This window comes from Cyanistes caeruleus, chromosome 20 (genome assembly GCF_971803275.1).
Source record: "Cyanistes caeruleus chromosome 20, bCyaCae1.hap1.1, whole genome shotgun sequence".
NCBI classification, from domain to species: Eukaryota; Metazoa; Chordata; class Aves; order Passeriformes; family Paridae; genus Cyanistes; species Cyanistes caeruleus.
In genome coordinates, this window is record NC_141720.1 from 3,325,068 (window position 1) to 3,333,811 (window position 8,744).

The following is an 8,744-nucleotide window of genomic DNA, read 5'->3' on the forward strand; positions in this document are numbered from 1 at the left end:
GGGGTTATTATAAGTTGAAACAAGGTACCAATTAGACAGGTAGCAAAATTTGTCTTTTCTTTCCAGGGTTTTCTCCAGCTGTGACAAGCAGCAAATAGGAGAACCTAAAAATAAAGTTGAAGTTGATTTCTCAGCAGACAGAAGTAGAAGTGCTGTGCACCATGTGAAATATTCCTGAGTGTTTTTGGTGTAAATAGTGATTTATGATGGCACCACTGAAACTCTTGAATTTGGTCAGCTGTGGATTCTTGAACCCCTGGCACAGCAGAAATCCCCTGTGTTGCCTCATTCTAAATCAAAATGTAAGAACCTGATATTTTCCTAAAAGAAGGAAAGACACTGTTCTTTATTTAATGGTAACTTTAAACAAAGCTGCTTTCCTTGAAGAGAAAATGCTCTTGAGCACATCATTTAGAGCACAGTGTGCTTTTATAGCAGGCACAGCCTGTTTGTCCTTTACATTTAGCTCTTACTTGGCTGATATCAATTAAGGAGGAAATTCATAAAGGTCAGTTCATAGAATCCCAGGCTGGTTTGGGTTGGAAAAGACCTTGAAATCACTTTATTCTAACCCCCTGCTGTGGGCAGGGACACCTTCCACTCTACCAGGTTGCTTCAATCTGGCTAATAGGAGAGGTAGTGGATTATTCACACATCCCCAAAATTATGAAATTATGAGTAATTTCCAGCTATGATAACTTGTGTCTTAACTCACTGGTAATTTCTGGAGCTTTAAAGTTGTATTGCTTTTATTTTAGCCAAGGGTAGGTTCTGTCTCATCTTTACGTGCAAGACCTTTGTGACACACACTCCTGGAAATTAAACCATATTCCCATCCCCTTCATTCTGGGAAAAGTGCCTTGGGTCTTTTATCAACTTATGTATAAATCCAAATAAAATAGAAATATCCAAATAATATTTTCTTGTCTTCTAGTGGGCAGGTGGCACAATCTTAAGGTGATTAAAGGCTTTCCCTCCTCTTTAGAAATAGTAATTTCCTTCTATTTTTAGAGGTGGAGACTGTCTCTGTGTGCCTCTACCCAGAGAGTTGTCCTTTACCCAACGTAGGCAAATAACAGCCAGCATTAACAGGAAAATAGAACCAAACCCTTTAAATCCTGCACAACTGGGACACTTCCACAGCAGTGACCAAGCCCTGTGGTGATATTTTCCCCTCTCCTGGCAGCAGGGTGTCCTGGGGCTGTGCAGGGCACCTGGAGCATCCCTGGTGTGCCAGCTCCTCAGCTCGGGTCCCAGGGAACGGGCAGCCCTTGTCGTCATTCGGCTCACGCCACATCCCTGTCTGGGAGTCCCTCATTTAGCGATTTATGGGCCATGTCAGCGTAATTTAGTGTCTTAATACTGCTGGTCAAGGACCATCAGCGTCTTCAAAACCTCCGTTGTCCTTGGTAGGGAATGGAAGCAGAACTCGCCCGGAGTCAGCTCCTCCGGGCAGCTGAGGGACAGCTGAAGGCAGAGCTGATCTACACCCTTGGAGATAAAATGATTTCCCTGCTGGAAAAAAACAGCTTTAAAAGCAGCATTAAAAACAGTAGGGAGAGAGAATGGGCTCTGAAAGATCCACTTGGTGGGCCTGTGCTCTCCCCTGAAGGCAGCAGAGCCAGGGGTGCTGCAGGAGCAGGTGATGCTCTCCAGATGTGCCCTGACCCTGTCCCTGGGCAGCCACCCCTGCTGGACAAGCTCCACACTCAAGGACAGGGGAGGAGATGAATGCTCAAGTGTTTCACACCTGCATTTTGGGCTAAAATATTCATGGTTTTATACTTTCTGTGAACCCTCCTCTCAAGGCAAAGAGGTGACGCCTGATTTCTCAATCATCTGAGTTCAAGCCTTTCACTGCTTGCTCTAAGTATAGCAAAGACATTCCCTGTAATTCAGAGGTTCACTCACCAGGAATAAGGCTAGAGATGGCTTTCTACTCCTGAAAAGGGACAATACAAGAAAGAACTGCCTAAAAATCCATATTAAAAAATAATAGTAGCTTAAATGAGATTTGTAAGCAAAAAGTAAGGACCCAGTGGACTGGAGCTTGCTGAGTGTATGGATTCTGGGGGGTACTGAAGGGAAAATGACATTTAATTCTCTTCCTGAAGGTTTTGCAGGAAGGTTTCCATCCATTTTGTCTCACACAGAGTGTGCACACCCTGAAGTCTCTGCTGGTGCATTCAGGTCCTCCAGTCCCTTCTGCCAGGTTCCCAAGGTTATTTATGTTTTTTTTAGAGGGCCCTTTTCCTGTTCAGATGCTGAGTAAGTTCTGCACAGGATGTAGAGTGGAGATTCACATATGATTGCTCCGACTTCTAATAAAGAAAAAATAATTCTTGCCATTATTTACAGCAATAACATCCCACAATGAAACCTTTGTCTGATCCCAGTTCCAGCTCCTCTGCTCCTGTCCTGCTGCTCTTCACAGAAGGCCTCAGAGGGAATCACTTTGCAGGTTTTTAGAAATGTTTTTCTCCTGTTGAGGCTTTCTGCTCTTCTGTTGGCTTTTTGCAGGGAGTCCAGGCCAAGGACATGTAGTGAAACTGTTTTCCAACCAGGCTTCTCAAGTGGGGGGACAGGGAGAAAATAAACAATTCTGGCTTTGAAGTTCCCCGTGCAGTGACAGCAAGCAACTTCTTTTTATATTTTTTTTTTTATTTTAGTTTTCTTCCAATAAGAAATTTTCAAGGAAAGGAGTGAGGAGCATTTTATCTTGCTGATAGGAGAATATTAAAAACACAGGAGGATGCCGTGAGAATGTGAAACCTTCATTGCTCTGAACCAAAGAGAGGCAAGAGATAAAGTGCCAGTGCCTTTGTCCTATTAGCTGCTCCTGTTTACTCCACTGTGCCAGTCTGTTGAGGTGTTTAATGACTTTTCACATCACCATAGGGGCACTGAGACAAGAGAAGCATTCATTCCCAGTCTTCTCTCTTTCTCCTCCTTTTTTTCACTCCTTTGCCTCAGCCTCTGATGTGACACATTCTTCCAGGGTGTCCTGGCTGTCCTAGTTCCTGTGTCACCCTTCTATTTGCTGTTTATTTGTGGCAGGCAGCGCCTCTGGGACACTGGTGCAGGTAAGGAATGAACAAGAGGAGGAATTGGCTTTGGAAGCAAAGGAAAAGGTGTGGGTAGGAGCAAGCAAGCAGAAGGAATTTCGTGGTAAGAGAAGGGAAAGCATCAGCTGGCGTTACTGCAGCAGAGACATCCTGGCAGTGCATCCCCAGTTCCTGAGGGTTTCTCCAGTCCTTCTCCAGTCCCTGCTCCTGGTGAGAGCCCCAGGTTGGCTGAGCAGCTCTGCAGTTTACAAACAGCTCTGCATTCCAAAGTTCAGCAGGATTTATAACGTGACAGCGCCGTGTGAGTCACCAGTGCTGGGGACTGAACTCGCAGACCTCTCTGTCTAAATCCAAGAGCTGCCACAGTCTGAGCTGAAAGGCCACATCTCTGAGATGAAGGAGAGCCATAAAATACCCCATGGGCCTCTCTTTGGTGTGGAGGACAGCGCTGGCTGTCCCCTCAGAGCAGTGGGAGGGGTGGGGGCTCTGTGCCCTGCAGAACAACAGCGGCCACGTCACTCATGGCCCATCCTCTGCCTTGTGCAGGGCAGAACAGGGAGCAGGAGCCAGGAGAAGGGGAATGGAGCATTCCAGAGTGAAGCTGGAGGCCAGGTGCAGAAGTGGTGCTGAGGGAGGTTCTGTGGTGGCTGTGGTGGTGGCTAGCAGCCCAGGGTTGGTGGTGGTCTCAGCAGTGTGAGCTCCAGCAGGCAGGGCTCCCTCCCTGCAGCACCCAGCAGCAGAGGGCCCACAGCACCTGAAGAGGGGCTTTTGGCACCTTCTCATCACTCACTCCTCAGTGGCTCCAGGCAAAATGTGGACTCACTGCAGTTGCCCCCTTGCTTTGGCTTTGAAAGGCTTTGAAAGCAAGTGCTGAGAAGGGTTTGCTACAAAAGCCATTTTGTTCCAAATCACTCCTCCCTCACCCAAACAGTGCTGGGGGCACAGAGACACAGCTTGGCAGCCTGGCAGCAGCAGTCTGTAACCTTCAAGGTGTGTGTGCTCCTCATTTTTCTGCCTTTGGATTCTCTCAGTGTCCCTGTGCTTAATGGAGAGACTGGCGATGGGAAGTGAATCATCCTTCTGGTTTTGTTCACTGGGGGAAAAAAAAAAAGGCTTTCTGTTGCCTCTCTGCAACCAAAATGTAAAGGTTTGAACCTTTGTTTTCATTCTAATACAGTGGGAAGATGGAGAATTGGTTTATGGCTGAGCTTTGCCCTTTCATTGCCCAGGGATGAACCATCTCCACAGCTCTGAACATCTCTGCCCTCCTGATGGCATCACACAGGTTACAGGTGACTGATCACTCCACCAGGATTGTAGAAATTCCATGCTAAATTTGATGGACCAGAATTCCCCAATGGGAAAATCAATAAGGTCTGCAAGAATTAAGTTGGGGGCAGAGGAGTTTCCTCAAGGATGCCCATCCCAGGGCACAGACTCTCACAGAAGTGTGAATATTCCCCAATCTACATTAGAGCACTCTCACAAACCTAACAAAACCATAGATTTGACTCCATTTTCTTTTAATCAGAGCTCAGATCATGGCCAATATCAAAGATATATTTGGTGTCTTCTGCTCTGCACCTTGAGAAAATAGCTTGTGGTCCAAATATTTTTGTTTTGTCAAAACCAAAATATTTTTCTGGAAGGAGTTTGTTTCAATGATAGTTCCAGCTGGGGATAATTGAAACAAATAATTTAGTTTTTGTTTTGATACCACTCCACTCTTTTGATAAAATAAAAGATGTCAACTGCATTTATTATGACAGTTCACACTGTAATAAATACAAATGTCTACGGACATTGTTCTGTAATATATTGTGCTACTCCAGTGTAACTGAAATGGACCATTTCCCTGTTAAAATGTAATGTTGCAACACAATTGAAATAAAATATTTTAAGCAACAAATCATCTCTAAAATTTTAATTCAATAAGAAATATAAAAATTTCAACTTCTTTCCCCGAGTCAGATATAAAAAGACAGACAATTTTCTGTTTAATTCATTCGCCCACCCAAGTAATTTTGATTCAGAGAAAGAGGTGAGAAATAACCTACTTGACAATTCTGAAATAATTTATTCAACAGATTAGAAACCAATGGAACTTTTGCTTCTGTAAAATTGAGTGGTAGGGTAAGGCCACAAATGTAGGTGTGAATATGGGAGTGGATATATATATTATCACTTATAGTAACTGACATCGTGCTCAACCCCTTCTGTGCTAAATGTTCCGTGTTTCCAGTGGTTAAAATCTCAGGAGATGAGGCAAAGGGAAGCTAGAGCTGCCCAGCCAGGTGAGGTGTGTTTGTGACAGCCTTTAGGACACACAAACAGCAGCAACAAAGACAGGAAAGCAACATATTGCTACTGGAAAATGAATTTATTGCAGGTGCTGGGGATGAGCGAGCTCGACCTTTCTAGGTGGCAGCAGTGTGTGAGGCACTGGTGGCCTGATGTCTCATCAGCTTTGCAGGGCAGAGGTTGTGTTCACCTCCTTCAAGTTCTCGTGGTGTATCCTGGCCACAACATCTCCTGCATACGTGGTCAGAGGCTGCTCTCTTAAGTGGAACAGGGTTTGTCAGTTGATTTCAAAAGCTGCTTTTAAATATTCTGAATTTTTATGGCAGGATGACAACGAGGTTGCAAGTCCTTTTCAAGGAGTAACCTCAGTGCACTGTGGAATGTAGAGGCTTCTAAGAGTTATAGAGTGGTTTGGGTTGGAAAGGATCTTAAAAATCATCTTGCCCTGACCCCACTGCCATAGGCAGGGACACCTTCCACTAGACCAGGCTGCTCAAAGCCTTGTCCAACCTGGCCTTGAACATTTCCAGGAACATTTCCACATCTCCTTTAGGTGAGAGAGGAAAGAAAAAGGACATTAATCCTCCTATGGCTGTGCAAAAGCACGAGTTCTGTGTGCTTGTGCTGGCTGAGCCAGTGGTATTCAAACACAAGTGTATTTTGTCAAGTACATTGCTTCAAGGCCCTGAGTCAAAACAGGAGTTATTTATGCACACATAAAATTAATCCTCAAATGATTAGCTCAGGAATGCATGTCCTGCAAGTAATCGCTGGTAGTATTTTAATAATGAGAAGCTAAGTCAGGAGAAATTCTGCTCTCAGTTATTCTGCTACAGAATGTGGCTTCTAGTAATGAAATAATTCAGTGAGTTATACATTTGCTTTATTTATGGGTGTGCTCTTTACTTATACATATTTTTATTACTTAATATTTAAAATGCACTAAGGGCATGTAAGATGCAGCAGCAGAACCCTGGTGCTGCTCCAGTCCCGTGCCAGGATTTGTAGAGAAACAGCAGCAGGAGGGCTCAGATTCCCCAGGTTATTTTACCTGCCCAGGGATGTCTGGGTGGGAATGATGGTGAAGTTTTAGATCCCTCAAAAGCCAGGAATGGGATGGAATAGAGCCCAAAACAAAGCTGCTTGTCTGGACTGACAATAACACAACACTGCCAATCCTGGGCATGCAAAAATCAGGGTGCAAAACATCAAACTCGTGAAGTGTACAGAAAAAAATATAATAAATAAAAAGAAAAACAGCATATGGGAGATTGCTTTTATTTGGCACAATTCGCCTTGGTAAATGTAGGAGCTTAGGAGCTGCATTTTTAAACCTTTCCCCTTCCTCTTATTGAAGCGAGAAGGGTTAGAATTGTGATGTTATTTTTGCAAATGAGACACTCAAAAAATCCTTTAATGCTTTGGTTTAAAAATATCAGGTTATTACCCAACATGTGGCACGAGAAGAACTTTTTGTTCACATTTGCACCTCGATGTCCCCAAGTCTGTTTGTACAAGTAAAGGGCTGGCCCAAGGAGAATTTTTTTTTTTCTTTTGAGATACAAGGAGGAATCATCTATCTGCAAGAATTGAGAAGAGAACAGATGACTTCTCTTTCTCCTTTTTTCATTACCCCGAGAGGTTTACAGTCTGGTCTCTGTGTGAAAATAAATGGGTGAGGCCAATAGTCTGAAAGCACCACTGAATGATGCAATGGTGTGTCTTAAAAAAGTAATATTTCATGGCAAATCATCTTGCTGTAAAACAGAGACAAGATGCTTCTGTTTTTCTCCAAACTGCATCTGTTTTCTGTTTGGTTTTTTGTTGTTTTTTTTCCCTTCTCTTCCAGAAATGTGGTTCAAATCCAACCCAGGGCCTGGGGGCTGTACTGAGCTCATTTTGGAACAGGATTTTAGTCTTGGCAGTGTGAGTTGGGTGGTCGCAGTTCCCTTGCTTGGTGGAAAGTCATTTCTGATAGAGAAGGGCAAAAACTTGGGGTTTTGGGATCCCAAACAGGCTCTTGGTGGCAGATTCAGCCTCAAGAGGTGGTGTTTGAAGGCAGAGCTGAGCTCTCTGATGCAGAGGACATCAGGCTGGCTGCAGTAACAGGAGACAAGCAATTGGATGTCATGGCATCAAGGCACTCCAGTGTTTTCCAACCAAGAAGATCCCAAAAGCACTGCATTTGGGATGGGCAGGGAAACCACAGTTATCATAACTGGGTCTCTTTCCTTTCCTTCTTCCTCTTTTTTACCAAATATGAAATACAAAAGAATTGTTTCAGCACCTTCTGGAAACATCTATAGGGATTTTTTTTTTTTTTCTCTTCAATAATCCATTCAATTTTGAGATAATTGCTTTGGAAAATCACCAAAATCTAAAGAACTGGAGGGATAAAAACCAGCAGCAATGACATTTTCTTCTGTATTTTTTTTTTAATAAACAAAATCAGAAAAATAAAAATCAATAAATATTTTTAGAAAAAGTTGCTTAAATAATTTTTAGTGCTAGAGGGAATAAAAAGGTCAAACTCTGCCAAATTCTGCTGATGGGCTCCTCAGCCTCTTGTGCAGGTGGACGATGCATTTTGATGTGTGGACTCAGAAAGGTGGCAGTGGCTGCCTTCACTGAGGTCTGCTTTCCTCCAGCTGCAATTCTCACAGGGATAAAACCAAGTTTCCCAGTTTGAGCAGAGGTGACTGAGCTGCACTTCAGGTTTATTTTCCCTTCTGCTGTCAGTGTCAGGTGGTGGCCACAGCCCATGGCACAAACCCACCCTGAGCTGCCCAGCAGTGAGATCCTGCAGCTGTTCCCTGGCTCAGGAGTGGGATTGAATTGCTCCAAACCCTCTCCTTGATGATGATTGCTTTTGGATGGACAGCAGGGAGGTGTGTTAGGAGAGGGCACGCTGGAGCTGTAAATCTGTGGCTGCAGTTGGGGAAGGAGGGACAGGCAAGGTCTGGCAGGGTCAGGCACTCAGAGGTGTTGGCTGGGGGGGGATTCAGCAGTGAGGTGCAATTTGTGTGCATTTGGATGCAGTAATGAGTAAATATTGAGCTCTGGTGAGCTCCTCACTCAGAAATATCGGTGCTTTTATTGTCCTTTTCCTTGCTTTCCTGTGAGTTTGCTCCATTGATCGGTCTATTCCAAGCGTCCTTCACCATCCTGCCCATCCCGAGGAAATTGCCCTGGCACCTTTCAGTGCCTCCCTGTGGCTGCTCATCATCACCCAACTTCTGAAGGGGATGGAGAAAACCAACCCAGCCCTGCTCTGCACGAACGCTGGGGGCTTTCTCATCTCCTTCTTCATCTAACACTTCTCATTAGCCCGAATTTTTGCAGCGTGTTTGGTAGCCTGGGCAGAGTGCATTGATCCTC

At 44.4% G+C, this 8,744-nt stretch overlaps 1 long non-coding RNA gene across 1 annotated transcript; it reads left to right on the forward strand.

The window, feature by feature from the left end:
* Positions 1 to 2,858: 2,858 nt before the first annotated feature.
* LOC147649690 (uncharacterized) lies at positions 2,859 to 4,974 on the forward strand. Its single transcript, XR_015278222.1, has 2 exons — positions 2,859 to 3,083; positions 4,243 to 4,974. It is a non-coding gene; the product is annotated as an uncharacterized LOC147649690 (long non-coding RNA).
* The last annotated feature ends 3,770 nt before the right edge of the window (positions 4,975 to 8,744 follow it).